The sequence below is a fragment of the Halichoerus grypus genome, chromosome 4 (assembly GCF_964656455.1).
Source record: "Halichoerus grypus chromosome 4, mHalGry1.hap1.1, whole genome shotgun sequence".
Lineage (NCBI taxonomy): Eukaryota > Metazoa > Chordata > Mammalia > Carnivora > Phocidae > Halichoerus > Halichoerus grypus.
The window spans coordinates 100,410,380-100,426,888 of record NC_135715.1 but is presented as its reverse complement, the minus strand read 5'-3'; the positions used below and the strand labels follow the sequence as shown (position 1 = coordinate 100,426,888).

At 45.9% G+C, this 16,509-nt stretch overlaps 1 protein-coding gene across 4 annotated transcripts in view; it reads right to left on the bottom strand.

The window, feature by feature from the left end:
- Nucleotides 1-16,509, bottom strand: part of MGAT5 (alpha-1,6-mannosylglycoprotein 6-beta-N-acetylglucosaminyltransferase) — a 557,249-nt gene that overhangs the window by 519,399 nt on the left and 21,341 nt on the right. The window lies entirely within an intron of this gene.

Genomic DNA, 16,509 nt, shown 5'->3' with positions numbered 1-16,509 from the left:
TTTCAGAAGGGTGATGGGGTTTCCTGGAAAAGATGTCCTCTGGGGCAAGCCCTGGAGGAAGCGAGAGCTCTCCAGGAAGAGGGTCCCGAGCAGGGCTATCAAGTTGCACAGGCTGAGGCTAGAGTGTGCTTCGTGAATCTGAAGGACGGTGGGGAGGCCAGTGTGGCTGGAGCAGAGTTACATGGCGAGGCAGGCTCAGCCAGGCGGCCAGCCGGGCCAGAGGAAGGACCTGGACTTTACTGGCTGTCGAAGGATAAACCCCTTTGGATCCTGGCCGACCCCCCTTCCCTAGCTGCTGACTGCCCCTCCTCTCTGTTTTGTCACTTGCTCGAAATCTTTCGTTCCAGTTCTGCTTCTGGGCGAACCCACCCCATGACAACCCCCGGGAAGCTAATAGCCTGCGAGCTCTCCCTTTATCAGACCGTGTTCCCTGTCCCCCGTGGCGAGCTCGGCGGGCGGCCTCCAGCAGCGATTCGGTGTAATTCCCACTCGCCTCCTACTCCTTGGGCTTTATCTTCTTGATACTTGGGAGTTTGAATAGCTCCCTGGCACTGAGAGTTGACAGCACTGGGAGTTCTGGGGAGGCAGCAGAGGCTGCTACAGGCGTTCCCGCCCAAGAGACAGCTTCCGGCTCAGCTCTGGCATCTACGGGCTGTGGGCGACGTGCCCGTGCCATCTGAGCTTCGGCTGCCTCAGATGGGGATTGGTGATAAGCCACCTGGCCAGGTGCTTGTGCCAGTGAAATGCCACAAGCGTGCGACGCGGGTAGCTCCGCGGGAGCTGCTCAGCACATTCCAGAGGCTTCCTTTCCTCTGCTGCTCTCAGATATTACAACTCTCCTCCCTTTCCACAAGGAGCTGGAGGGAAGCTTTCGAAAAGGATCACATTAGGGGTGCCTGGGGGGGCTCAGTCGGTTAAGCGTCTGCCTTCGGCTCAGGTCATGATCCCAGGGTCCTGGGATCGAGTCCCGCATCGGGCTCCTTGCTCAGCGGGCAGCTTGCTTCTCCCTCTCCCTGCCGCTCCCCCTGCTTGTGCTCTCTCTCCCTCTCTCTCTGTGACAAATAAATAAAACTTCAAAAAAATGATCGCGTTAATAGCAAACATACGTTGTATATTTACTAATATTCCAGGAAGAGCACTAAATGCTTTGTATATGTTATGTCTCTGAGCTCTCTTACCTTGTCAGTGATTTACTTTAAAGTAGACAACGTATGTATGTGTGTGTGTGTGTGTGTGTATGTGAGAGAGAGAGAGAGAGAGATTGCAGTTAAGCTAATGAAGGCAGATCTTCAAGATATTCGGGCTAGATAAAGTATTTTAGAAATGTTCTCTATGCTAGCATGAGTTGGGTATAAAGACGCAGAGAGACCTCCAGCCTGAATTGTTAGAAATAACTCGGAAGAGCTACATGTCCGATCTGTCTGGTGTGCAGCCATGAGCCAGGAGGAACTCTGGTGCCCGAGGCCAGTTAGAACATGCATGGAATCCTACCTCCACAGTCATTGTGTATCTGCCTTGCAGGCATCTTCTAAGCAAAGTTTGGGTTGGAGCATTAAGGGACTGCAAGCTGGGATGTCATGGGCCTTAGGGACAAGCACTATGAGGACTTTTGGGTTTGCTTGCTAATAAACGTCTATAGGCGTGGCAGAATTTTGAAATCTCCCTCCTTCTTACACTGTTGGCTAGCTTGTAGAGAAAGCACTGGCCAGCTATCCCCTACTGGTATCTTCCCTGAAGGAGCCTAAGCAATGTGCGAGATGAGATTGGCTTGCTTAGCTCACAATACATCCTATCGGGGAGGAACCACCCTAGAGGAGTTAGGGAACTTGTGTGGAGTCACCAGGAAGTGGCAGGAGCAGGGTCCAAGCCATACCCTCGATGCAGAGTCCCCTCTCCTGATCACTATGCTTCCTGCCAGGAGAACCCCCTTCTGTTACCCACACCTCCTCCCTCTTTCTCCATGGATAGGCAGCCTTAGCATAATTGACTCTTGGACTAGATAATTTTCGCTATGGAGCTGTCCTGTGTCTTGCAGGACGCTTGGCAGCAACCCTAGCCTCTAGCCCCTAGATGCTAATAGCATCTTTTAGCCCTGTGGTGACAATCAAAAATGTCTCCACTCACTGTCAAATGGTCCCTGGGGGGCTCCTGGTTGAAAAGCACTGGCATAGATCTTAACTCCATAGCAAAATGCTATCTTTTCTTTAAAAAGAGAAAAAAAAAAAAAACTATTTTCTTGAGTGCTAGTGCCAGGGACTGTGTCCAGAGCCTTACTGATGGATTAGATATCATGAACCACATTACATCAGCTTAGGGGAATAAGATGTGTTTACTATTGGGCTGGTGATGCCCTTGTGCCTATGTATCTGCTGTCAACAGACCGAAGCCGAGTGGGTCTCTCATAGCCATGAGGTTGGTTTTGGCAGACATCCCTCACATCTCACTGCTAGACACAGGTGGGCTCTCTAGGCCCTGACACATGAAATATGCAACACAGAATGGCCAGGCCATACATGACGATAACAATGCTCACCCATAGCCTCCGCAGCAACTAGTCCAGAATGGTCAGGACTTGGTCAATGACTACAAACTTCTTTTTCTCTCTCTCTCTTTCTTTCAAGATTTCATCCATTCAGTTGAGAGAGAGAGAGAGAGAAATCACAAGCAGGGAGAAGGGGCAGAGGGAGAGGGAGAAGCAGACTCCCCGAGGAGCAGGGAGCCCGACACGGGACTCAGTCCGACCCCGAGATCATGACCTGAGCTGAAGGCAGACGCTCAGCTGACTGAACCACCCAGGCATAACTCCCCTCCCCTCTTTTTTGTTCTCACTCTCACCTCAAAGAATACAAAATAAGCTCTTCCAACCAATCCTGTGAGATCCTCTGCTTCTAGTCAGCCTTCCTCCAGCTTCCTCACACCAATAACCGGCAATCAGAGCATACCCAAAGCCTTCCCTTTTCCCACATGGCACTTTCCCACTCCTCCACCTGTCTTTGAGTCTCTGCCTAATGCGAGTGGTGGTGGCTGACCCCCTGGATGTAGCAAGCTCTGAATAAACAGTCTCTTGTGTGTTCTTATATGGGTGGTCTCCATTTCTCTCCAGTCTCCTTCCCATCCCCTTGCTTCCGGGTAGTATGGCACAGGGGGAGCAGATCTCAGGAGGCATTCTGCCACTCATAAAAATACTGTAGCTAGCAAGTGCAGTCATACAATGCTGTTGTGTAGACTTGTGGAAAACTCAGCCCTCGGTTCCCGAGGCATTTCCGTAACACCCTGCACAAAGCTTCAGCTCGAGGTCAATGAGATACTATTCCAGACAAGAGAGGCAGAGAGCTTAACTATCCTCTTGGAATTGAAGTGCCTCACACCACAGGATCAAATGGGAGCCCCAGGCCTTGTACCCCACTCCAGAGGGTTTCAGCCTCTGAGTTCACTAAATTCCTCTTCCTCTTCATACAGGGCCATGCATGCCTGGCAATATTTACATTCTTTCTACATATATTGAATACAACTATTGGACCAATAAAAAATGGCTTTTAATATCCCCAATGCTAACTTATAAACGCTCTAGCACTGATCGAAATGGCCAGATTGGGAGGCCTGCCTCAGAACTATAGTCTCCATGCCTAATTGGGGTTGTTCCTGTGCTGACAGTACCCGGAGGGTGGATTCCTGATAAGGGCTCTTTGAATGTTAAGGAAGAGCAGGCCCTAGAGCAGAGGTTCTTCATCTTTTCTGTGCATTGGACCTCTTTGGTGGGTCAGAGATCCCTTCCCAGAGTAATGTTTACAGATAATGTTTACAAATGGAGGAAACCAGTTAGATTGAATACAGTCATCAAAACTCTGAAAACCAGATACATGTAATATAATGATACATGTGCTTCTTTATTAATGTGTTAAATATTAAAGTCTGGTGGCAGGTCTTAGAAGTGCCGTGATTTTGGGAGGCGTGATGCCCAAAAATGGTATTGCAAAACATCTGCCACAGCTGTAATATAAAATACAAATGTCTGTAATTTCTACTGTTTACAGAGTCACAAGAACTTCTATGATTGTCTGCATTCATGTTTAAAGGAAATGCTAAATTCTAGTTAGATGTAGTGAAAAAAAGATGTAATTTTTTCCCCCTAGTCCAAGTTCATGAACTCTTCCGAATTCTCTCCATGGGCCTAAGCAGGAAAGCCCTGTGCCAGAGTGTGAAGTTAAATGGGGCATACTGTCTACGTTGAAGCAAGCGGCAATATGCCCTTGTTCCATGACGGGGGACTGTCATTATTTGATATTTCTTAGTCTTCCTCTGACTGTGTGTGGGAAACGGGCTCTAGGACAGAAGGAACTGTGTTGTGCTGACCACTGAGTGTCAGACCGTGCCTGGCACTTAGCAGGTGCTCAGATTATTATTTACTGGACGACAGGATCCCATGGAAACAGCAAGGTCACGTGTGCTGCAAGGGCCTCATCTGCCCAGGTGGTCACAGGATGAGGTGCCGGACGTGGATGAAGTCAAGGCCTCACTGGGAACAGGGGTATCGGCACGGCCTGAGACAAGTGAGGGCCGCTGGGCTCACCCATGGCTCTGAGCATCACACCAGACTGCCATGGGGAGCTCTAGGCCCAGTGTCCCCTTTCCACTCTTCCAGGATGATGAGCCCTCTCTTCTGGAACCTTCCTCCAAAATCAGCATTGAGCTGTTTCTCCCCCAGCCTTCTTCATCCTTCACTTCCTCTGTGTCAGGTCTGAAGACTTTCTTTGTCCTCTGGTCCAAGAGAATTCTTCCTTCTCCTTTCAACTCTATTCCTCACTCCTTAGGCCTTCTGTTTTCTCTCTTATGTCTGCTAATCTATAATTCTCTCTTCATAAGACAATTTGATGACTGATTAAATCCAGAGCTTTGGTTCTAATGAACCTCCAAGATGGTAGTGATAATATTGTTTTCTTGAGGACCAAGAGGGGTTTGCTTTCAAAAACTCTCCCAACAGATAAAGAGCATTGTTTAGAGAGAGAGATTGAGAAAGGGGTACGAAAACCAGATGAGCATTCACAATCTCACCACATCTCTCTTGTTTCATGTTCTCACAACACTCTGTAAGGTATATATTCTTAGCTCCATTTCAGGAAACAAAAGATCCGAAAGGTTAGGTAATGGGCCTCATGCCACACAGCTGGTGACTCCCAGAGGCAGGTGGGTCTAGTTCTCCCTGACCTCAAAGGCCATGTGCTTGACGCAGCGAGCAACCTTAGCCTCTCACGGCTGGGGCCCGGGGCGGGCCGAGCTGGAGAAATCTGCCTTGGGACAGGGCTTCTCAAATTCATTACTGCTCTGCTTCAGATCAGCACGTGGATATACTGCACGGGACTCGTTCCAACCTCTTGCCACAAATGACTCACCAGCAGGTTTGCGGTACTTGAGCCGGTCGCACCCTGTTGAACGCATCACAGCCCCGAAGTCACGGCAAGGTGTGATGGCTAGCCCCATTTCCAAGGCTCGCTCACACATCCTGGGCTCGTCTCCTTGGGTACCGGTAGCAAACAATTCACAGCTGGGAAGCGCTCTGTGAACCACACTCGGGGAGCTGGGCTGCTGGACACGGCCACTGGCCCATCCGAGCAGGACCCTGAGGTCAGGGATGCGGTGTGGCCCAGGGGGCTGTCATTCTTCCTACCAAACACACAGCAATCTCTAGCTGTCTTCTCACTCAGACAATGCACAGCTGGCTCTAGATAAATAATTTGACAATGCCCTCACTCATGGGGAAGACTATCTACGACTCCTTGGAGATACTAAATGAAATATTTTCAAAGTTCCCTTTGCTCTGAGTGTGATGTTAATTACAGTGTATTTATGGCTGTTGCTATGTGTTTTGGCTAAGAGGCAGTTGAATCATTTAAGAGCTGCCATTTCAACAGGGATTTTTAAGGTGTTTGGACATCCTTGCTGTCAGGGATTTGTGCCTATAATTCTCCTTTCTTTGGGGCACCCGTGGGGCTTTCTGTGTGCCTCTGGTAAACAGATGTTTTTAAATAGTTTGCATTTCTCGGGATTATGGTTTTCATGGAAATATGAGTGTGCGGATTTGCTGCTATCTTTTTCTATCAGCATTCAACACCTCAGGAAATATGTTTTCCAATCCATTTCTCTGACCGTTGGCTTACTTCCTTCTGGGCAGCTCACCTCTAGGAACCCCTTCAAAGCCAGAAACGCCCTTGGCTTGGCTGGCTGTCGTGTCTCAAGACACACTTTTTTAGTGCCACCTAGTGGCCGATGTCAGGTCCTGGAAGAGACACTCGGATGTCTGGCTGGTAAACCAGGATTCACTCTTTAAGTAACACTCCAAATGTGTGAGAAATTGAAGCACCTTAAGACGGCAGCCGAGGACATGGCCATCTAAAACAGTTTGGGTCCCCTCCCCCCACCCAGAAGCCTCTACTTAGAGCATAGTTTTGAGAACCTGTCACGTCTGTACTTGAACTCTGGCTCTGAGGCTTGCTAGCTGGGTGACATTGAACAAATTACTTACCCTGGCCTGGCTGTCTCTACTGTAATAGGGAGAGAATCATAACCTGGCGGTGAGATTAAACAACGTACAACATTCACAGTGGCTGGCACGTGGTAACAGTTCATTCACTGCAATGGTCGTTACCATAATTCTCATTCCTTAGTGCCCGGAACTCAACAGGCACTTCATAAATGGTTGTAGCAAAAATAACCAAGTCCATATTACCCGTCAACTGGCAAATATTTATTAATTACCTCTTGTGCCCTCGAATCTGTGTACTGAGACTGGCGCTGAACAAAGTACTTGGGGGTGGTTATAGGTTCTTTGTCTCCGAGAGCCTGGAATCCCTCTGAGTGGAGAAACGTGGCCAACAACACAGCGGTTCTGTCGGGCACCAGAGGCTGGGGGAGGAGAAGGGAGGTGGGTGGAATGAGTGGCTGAGGAGGGCGAAAAGGTGGAAGAGAGCACTGGAGTGGGGTGTGGCTAGATGGAAGGGAAGGAAAAAGCAAAGACCTGAGGTAGGAAAGTGCAAGAAATCCTTGCTGGCTACACAGGAGGCAGCCGACTAAGGGAGCCATTGTCTGCCATCGTATGTACTAGATTCCCGTGGCTGCTGGACAAATCACTACAACCTGGGTGGCTGCGAACACTGGGAATGCATTCGCCCTCAGTTCTAGAGACTGGAGGTCGGAAATCAAAGAGCCGGCAGGGCTGTGTTCCCTCCAGGAACTCTAGGCAAGAATCCATTCCCAGCCTCTCCCAGCTTCTGTGGGCACTAAGTGCCCCTTGGCTCATGGTCACATTAGTGCACTCTCTGCCACGGTGGCCATGTGGCTTTCTCCTCTGTGAGGGTTTCCTCTTGCCTCTCTCCTGTCAGGACACCTGTGATGCCATTTAGGGCCCATCAGATAATACAGGGTAATCTCAACTCAAAATCATGAAGTTAAACACATCTGCAAAGACCTTTTCTCCAAATGAGGTCACATTCACAAGTTCCAGGGATGAAGACTTGACATCCTTGGGGCCGCTATTCCCCACGCCCCCCAACCCCCCACCACATCTTGTTTCTTATTGTCTCCTCTAGTCTGAACTTTTTGGGCTTCCTCTTCTTTTCTAGTCCTCTTTTCCTTCAATTTTCTCTTTTTCTCATTCTCTTCCACCATACTTTTTCCCTCTCTTTCCTTTTCACTGATTGGAGTTGGGGTGCTATGAAAATTTACCAGGAAAGGAGGAGCTCTTAGGTAAGCCAGGCCTTTGAGGGTGTGTGGCCCCTGCTGATGGCTCCTTCCCCTCCCTCCCTTCCCCGCCCGCCTCCCTCCCCCTCCTCCCTCCCTACTGGGGATCCTGTGGGCCTCTGCATAGGCTATTTCCTCTTCCTATAGTGCCTTCTTCCCCACTCCACACCGCCAGTCTCTTTGCCTTGTAAGGCCAGGGTAAGTCATTTGCTCAATGTCACCCAGCTAGCAAGCTTCATGCAGCCTCCACTCCTACCCAGCACCAGCACCTCTTCCAAGAAGTCTTCCCTGACTAGCCTCCCTTTCCTTGAGGAGTTTTCCAGGGGACTCCCTTGGCATCCTGGGCTTTTTTTTTTTTTTTTTTTTTTTTGCTTTGTGACCACTAGCAAATTTGGCAAGCAGCTCTGTTCCATATCTTTTAGGGACCCAGGCTGACAGCAGCTTTATCTCAATGCTTCTAAAGCTTGCTCCTAAAGTTTCCACCTAGAAAATGACATACATCACCTCTGCTTACATTTTATTGACCAAAGCAGTAAAAACGTCCATGCTCAACTTGAAAGGGGCTGGGAAGTACAAAACTGTGCTCAGAAGGAGACCAGGAAACATCTAGTAGATGACACAGATGACCAGCATAAAAAATGAGCCTGCTGTAGAGTTGAAGTCCAAGTGAAGAGGACAGCATCTGTCTAGGTAAGCCCGGGCTCAGCCCATTCGGGTATTCAGGGACTGATGCAAGCTTCCTCATAAATTCAGGACAGACGCAGACAGAGGGAGGGCATGGGAGCCGCTGTCTGTGCTTGCCATCAAATTCACCTCTTCAATTGCTGGAAGAGGGGTGGAGTGAGGGAAGGAGAAAGCCACCTACAGACTTAAGAAGTTCAGCATGGGACAGGATTCAGATCCTCGGACACATCCAAGGGATGCATCTCAGTTCCCCGGAGCCTTTCTCTGCCCAAGGCTCACCTGACCAGAAAGAAGGGGCAGATGTGTGGCGAGCCAGGCTCTGCACACCTTCCCCCGGCACTCCCATGAATACGTAGAAACCAAAGTCTGCAAAGGCCTGAGAGCGGGGGCTCAGGAGGAGGGCCTGGGGTCTCACTGGCTCCTCGGGAAGGAGGAGCTGCCTGCAGACACCAGAGGAGAGCCCGGGGGTCTCCCTGCAGCGGGGCTGCTGTGACAGTTCCCCCCGCTCTCCTCTTCCCTCTCGCTGAAAACAAAGCGAGGCTTTGCATTCGGTGCTTTTCCAGGCTGTGTAGTTTCTTTAGCGGCAGAAGTGAGCAACACTGTAAGGAAGCGTGACCCACGAAACTGGAGATCAATTAGGGAATGGCTCTTTGCTCTGTGAAAGGGTTGTTTTAGGTAGAAAGAGGATTTGTCAAGAAACTTAAGATACTTGAAACATGATCTGAGCCACGAAACCCCAGTTTGTACACAGCATTCCGGGGACGCGTGCCTTTATCTCAGGCTCATCGGCATATTGGAATCTGAAGAATAAGGAACCATTACAATAAAAATAGAAGAGGAACTATTTTTAGAGGGGAAAATCCTGGACTTTGGGACATGCAGACCTGGTATCAAGCCCTGTCTCTGCCACTTACTAAGAGTGAGGTGGTCCTGAACTGGGAGGATGCTCAGCTGAGTTTCTTCAACGGGCCTGAAAGCTCAGACCTCAGCAGCTAGGTGATGAGCTACCAGGCACGTGGCTCTAACCTGGTGCCTGGCACGGAGCTGGCTCTCGGTAAAATTATGTTTCCCCCCTGTTCCCCAAGGAGTTGATTGGGATGGTGTCTTCACTGTGTTTATAGGCTGTGGGTGAGGGTCTCTAAGGAGACTTGTCCACCTTCAGACTGCAGAGTGAGCAGGCTAAGAGGCTGGGCTGGGGGCTGCAGGAAGCTTCTGTCTGTAGCTCACAGCCCACGGGTGAGCAAAATCAAAGTGAAGGCAATTGCTCGGGCTTCTCCTCAGCTGCCTCTGGGAGGGCCCCAGGCTTTCATCTCATGAAGTCAGATGGAGCAAGAGGGCCATTCAGGAGGTAGGTTGAGAAGTTCCTAATACTTAGTTGTCGGAGCCCTCCATTTGAGAATGCACTTTCTCTACAGAGCTGGCCAAGAAAGCTCCCCTGCTCAAGGTCAGGGAGGTGGGGGAGAAGGGTCGCTAGAAGCAGCTTCTGCTGCTCCCTCCTGCAGGACCTCATACATGGGCCGCATCTGACCACATCCCACCTTCCCCAGAGAAAAGGCAGGGAAAACCAGCAGCAGAGTTCTGGGACACTTAAAGATCATGCTCTGCCATTGATGCATGGATGCGTCTCCTCCTCCTCTTCTTCCTCCTCTGGTCCTCCTCCTCGTCACCTTCCTTCTCCTCCTCTTTTCTTCTTCTCTTGATTTTTTTTTTTTTTAACAGAGACCATTATTCACTTTGAGGAATTTTTTCACCCTTTGGATACAGATGCACTGTCTTTTTCTCATCTTCTCTTCTACTTCTCTGATTGACCCCGATCGGTCTCCTTTGCAGACTGCTTCCCTCATTCCTGCATTGTGGAGGCCTTTCTAGCTTCCCTTCCTACTTTATCTTCTCTCCCCAGGCAATGTGACCTTCCCCCTGTAGCTTCAGGAGATGCCACCTCAAGCCTCCTAAATCTGTATTTTGGGAAGTGACCTATGCTCACTTGCTAAATATGCATCCTCACTGCACTGACCCACTGACACCTTGAGTTCAATGTGCTTTTGGCTCAGCCTACTTCCAGCGTACACCTACCTAGCTGCTCAAACCAGAGACCGACATGGCATGTTTTACTGCTTTCTGTCCACCAACCCTCCTAGACAGTGACTGTTTCCTTGTTTCTTCTTACTGTCACTTCCCTAGTTCCAACATCTATCACATGCACCATCCTTTTAATGGGCTTTTGGCCTTCCAGCTTGACCTCATCCTGTATGTTCTTCATAGATGTAAACTGGGACCTTTTTTTTTTTACTTCAAAATTTTCAGTAACTTCCATGATCCACAGGATAAGCTTCACTCTCCCTAGCAAGGCAAGAAAGGTGCTCTGAGGTCTAATTCCTGTTTCCCTGCTCTGGCCTTCTTACCCTCCACAGCCACACTGCATCAACATTGGCGGTCCTGTGGCTCCCTGAGCAGATCATGCTGCTTCAAACCTCTGTTTTCAGTTTCTGGAAAATCCTGTCTTCTGCTGTATACTTGGTGAACTCAAACGCATCCTGGGATTTTTATTTTTTCTCTATAGAGTTGTCTCTGCCTTTTGAAACTGAATTAATCACCGCCCCCTCTGGGCAACTGCTCATCCCACTGCACCTCCATTGTTGCGCTCAGAATTGCTTTTTATGAGTTCATCTTTCCCATTAGACTGTGAGTGCTTGCGGGCAGGAACCGAGTCGTATTCATCCTTGTATCATCAACTTCTGGCCCAAGGCCATATCGTCAATATTAAATAGATACTGTGGTTCAGATCTTGAATGTTCCACAGGAGGCCTTCTGTGCATTTGGAAGGGAGAGATACAGGAAAATCACCTGTCCAGCCCTCACGTGCCTGCCCCACATGGCTCCTTGCTACCTGAGAGCTGCTCAGGAACCGCCCCCCCCCCCCATGCCTCTCCCAACCACAGCATTCTTTTCTGTCCTATAAACTTTCTGAACCCTTCTCTCTTCCCACACCATGCTCTGTTTTGCTTTCCAATATGACAGATAAGCTGATTTGGGCTAATTAAGACCAAGATATTAAGGGCTGATAATGACATAAAAAATAACCATAGGCAGTTTAGATTTATGTAATATAACTGCTCCTAGGGATATTTATGTTTGAACAAAAATAGCTACCCCTTATGAGTTTGTTTTTTATGGGTTTTTTTTTTTTAGAAACTTGAGGTTATAGTATGCATATTACTAAAATAAAAATATGTTACATATAACAAAGAAAAAGAATCCCAAATAATTGCTCAACTTCAGCTTAATGTTTCTTCTAGCATAAGAGATATCAGTTTCCTAAAAAAAAAAAAAGAAGACGCCTCCTAAAATTCATTTAAAAATTATGAAAAACTGTCAGGAATTAGAGTCATTACATTTGTTTAACTACCTGTTAGTCCCATTTGCCTTGTTAGAGACTGTAGTGGGGAGAAGCATATGACTCAGTTCTGGCAATGAAATGTGGGGGAGGGTCTGCAGGAAGGTCTTAAAAAAATATTTTGTTGTTTTTTACTCTTCTACTGGACACTATCACATCTGCATAGATACCTATGGAGTGGCAGCCATGGGAAGCGGCAAACAAAAGCCGAGACAACATGAGAATCTCACTGTAGACACAAAGAAGTGACCTGGATCCTCCATGACACTACAGCTGCTGAATTAACCTACATGGAGCCCCTCTACATTGGAAATTCTTACAATGTAAGTAAATGAATGTTGCTTTTTGTTTACTCCAGTGGTTCTTTGAAAAGACCAACAAAACAGTCAAACTTTCAGCTAGACAGACGAGCTAAAAAAAGAGAGAAGACTCAAATTAATAAAATCAGGGATAAAAGAGGGGGTCTTCACTTACAGAAACTGACCTTACAGAATAAAAATGATTATATGGCCATGAGAATTGCAGGCCAGCAAATTAGAAAACTGATTAAATGGACAAATTTCTAGAAAGAAAAAAAAACTACCAAATTGGACTGAAGAAGAAACAGAGTATCTGAATAGACCTATAACAAATAAGAAGATTGAATTAGTAATCAAAAACATTCCCAAAAAGAAAAGCCCAAGACCAGATGGTTTCATTGTGAATTCTACCAATCATTTGTATATATATTTATTTATTAAATTTTTTGAGAGAGAGAGAGAGCAGGCGTGGGGCAGAGGGAAATAGAGAGAGAGAATCTTAAGCAGGTTCCATGCCCAGCATGGAACCCAAAGCGGGGCTTGATCTCACATCCCTGAGATCATGACCTGAGCTGAAATCAAGAGTTGGACGTTTAACCCGACTGAGCCACCCAGGTGTCCCTATTTATTTTTTAAAAGTTTTTTTTTTTGTTGTTATGTATGTCTGCGTGTATGTATGTTGTAAGTAAGTAATCTGTACACCCAATGTGAGGCTCGAATTCACAACCCCAAGATCAAGAGTCATATGTTCTTCCAACTGAGCCAGCCAGGCACTCCTCTACCAATCATTTAAACAAGAATTAACACGAATTTTTCATACAGTCTTCCAAAAAAGTAGAAGAAGAAGGAACACTCTCAATTCATTCTAAAGCCAGACAAAGACAATGTAGGAAAGCTATAGATTAATATCCTTTATGAATAAAGACTAAGAAATCCTTTACAAAATACTATCAAACCAATCTAGCAATATAAAAAAATGATAGGTTCTAATTCAAGATGGCAACATAGAAGGGTCCTGCAATACCTCCTCTCAGGGAAACACTGAATCTACAGCTACATATGGAACAATTTTCATTGAAAAAAATCCATGCACTAGCTGAGCAACTCCTACACATTGGATGAATGAAAGAAAACCCACACAAAAGGTGGTAGAAGAGCTGAGACATAATCTTGCCATAAACCACATGACTTCATGTGGTGACCCACAACCAGGAGAGAACTCACAAACTGAAGCTTCACCATGAAGAAAAAGGGCTTGGACCCCACCTCAGGCACCTTAGCTTTAATTACCTGCACCAGTGAGACAAGCCCCCAAAATATCTAGCTTTGAATGCCGATGGAGGCTAGTGGGTTTGCAATTTCCCTCTGCCTCACTTCAGGGGGTGACCAATATCTCCTGAAAAGGAGCTTGTACATGTGTCTGGCACCCTGATTTTTGCACCTGCATCCATGGAACGCCTCTAGATTGCCTGGTTGTGGTGGCCTTCCAGGCTCATGTTTGTAGGTCCTACAAGACTGAAACAAGTGGAGAAAGAGCTGTTACCTAGCTACCACCCCCAGGGCACTGCAAAGAAGCAACAGTTGAGGCACCCAGTCTTCTTGTGGAAGGGGCCTATTAACTTGTCTTCATAGTTGCACACGAGGGGCACAATCTATAGGTTGACTGTAATCCTCGCCAGGGACCTAGGAAGGTGGGCACTATCTTTGTACTTTCTTTCTAACATGCTCCAGCGCACTGGTATCTCCTGGAGGGGAGCTTACACACATGTCTGGTGCCCTGGTTTTTATGTCTGGCATCCCAGTTCTATGGCTGCTGCCACAATCAGGGGATGCCTCTCGAATATGTGGCTCTGGTAACCAGTGGGGCTGATGCTTGTGGTCCCATAGGAATGTATATATTTGCATACTTTGAAAAGCTGCTGCCAGAGGATCTGGCTTTCAAATAGGCTGAATCTGGGTGCTGAGAGCCTACTTTTAGGGACAGTGACAGGTCTTGGAATATCCTCAACTATTGGAAGCCATTAAAAATATAATATACTTCTTGGACAAGCACAAAGATTGGAGAGATGACAAAGAGCCAGGGCAGGGTTGAATGACAAGTTTCATCTCCTACATGAGGCCATTCCTTCAAAACAGAGAGAGGTGGTTGCTTCATCTACTGTATAGAAACAAACACAGAGAGTCAAGTAAAATGAAGAAACAGAGGAATATGTTCTAAATGAAAGAACGAGATAAAACCTCAGGAAAAAACTTTAATAAAATAGTGATACATTATTTGCCTGAGAAAGAATTCAAAGTCATGGTCACAAAGATGCTTACCAAACTGGGGAGAAGGATACATGAACACAGTGAGAACTTCAACAAAGAGATGGAGAATAGAAGAAAGAACCAAATAGAAGTCACAGAGCTGAAAAATAAAATAACTCAACTAAAAAATACACTAGAGGCATTCAGCAGCAGACGAGATGAAGCCAAAGAAAGGATCAGTCAACTCAAAGACAAGGCAATGGAATTCACCCATCAGAACAGAGGGGGAAAAAAAGGTAGAAAGCTTAAGGGACTTATGGGGCAACATCAAATGGGATAACAATCACATTATAGGTCTCCCAGAAGAAGAAGAGAAAGAGGAAATGGCAGAAATCTTATTGAAAAGAATAATGGTTGAAAACTTCTCTAATCTGGGGAAGGAAACATATATCTGGATCCAACAAGCTGAGAGAGTTCCCAAAGAGACCCACACCAGACACAACATAATTAGAATGTCAAAGTTAAAGACAAGGTGAGAATGTTAAAAGCAGCAAGAGAAACACAGGGGAACCTGCATAAGACAATCAGTAGATTTTTCAGCAGAAACTTTGCAACCCAGAAGAAAGTGGCATAATATATTCAAAAGGTTGAAAGAAAAAAAAAAAAAAAAAACAACTGACTATACTCTACCCTGCAAAGTTATCATTCAGAATTGAAGGAGAGAGAGTTTTCCAGATAAGCAAAAGCTAAAGGAGTTCATCACCACTAAATCAACCTTACAAGGTATGTTAAAGGGACTTCTTTAAACCGGAAAGAAAGGGTGCTAATTAGTAACAAGAAACACGGAAGAATAAATCTTACTGGAAAGATGAGTATATAGTAAAGGTAGTGGATTAATTACTTATAAGACTAGTATGAAATTTAAAAGACAAAAGTAGTAAAAATAGCTATAATTTCAGTAATTAGTTAAGAGATACACAAGATAAAAAGATGTAAAATCTGACATCAAAAATGTGGGTGGGGGAACAGAGAGTAAAAATAGTGAGCTTTAGAATGGGACCAAACTTAAGTCTTATCAGCTTAAAACAGACTGTTACAGATATAAGTTGTTATATGTAAACCTCATGGTAACCACAAACCTATAATAAATACACAAAAAATAAAGAGAAAGAAATAAAAGCATAACACTAAAGAAAGGCATCAAACCACAAAGGAAGAGAGCAAGAGAAGAAGACAGGAACAGAGAGGAACTATAAAAGGAGCCAGAAAAGAATTAACAAAATGGGATAAGCACACAACTGTCAGTAATTACTTTAAATGTATGTGGACTAAATTCTCCAATCAGAAGACACAGAGTGACTGAATGGATAAAAAAAGAAAAAAACCCAAGACCCATCTATATGCTGCGACAAGAGACTCACTTTAGATGTAAGGACACATACAGGTTGAAAGTGAAAGGATGGAATGAGATGTTCCATGCAAATGGAAAGTAAAAGAAAGCTGGAGAGCTATACTTACATCAGACAAAATAAACTTTAAAACAAAGAATAAGATCCAAAGAAGGGTATTCCATAACAATAAAGGGGTCAATCCAACAAGAGGATATAACATTTATAAATATTTATGTACCCAACATAGGAACACCTAAATATATAAAGAAAATATTAATTAGACCTAAAGATAAAAGTAGACAGGAACATATGTTAAGAAAGAAAAAAAGAAGAAGAAGAATGTAGCAGGAGGGGAAGAATGAAGGGGGGGAAATCGGAGGGGGAGAAGAACCATGAGAGACGATGGACTCTGAAAAACAAACTGAGGGTTCTAGAGGGGAGGGGGGTGGGAGGATGGGTTAGCCTGGTGATGGGTATTGAGGAGGGCACGTTCTGCATGGAGCACTGGGTGTTATGCACAAACAATGAATCATGGAACACTATATCTAAAACTAATGATGTAATGTATGGGGATTAACATAACAATAAAAAAATTAAAAAAAAAGTAGACAGGAATATAACAATAGTAGGGGACTTTATACTTCATGTACATCAATGGATAAATCATCCAGACAAAAATCAATAAGGAAACATTGGCCTTATATGACACATTGGAACAGGTGGACTTAATAGATATTATAGAACACTTCTATCCAAAAGC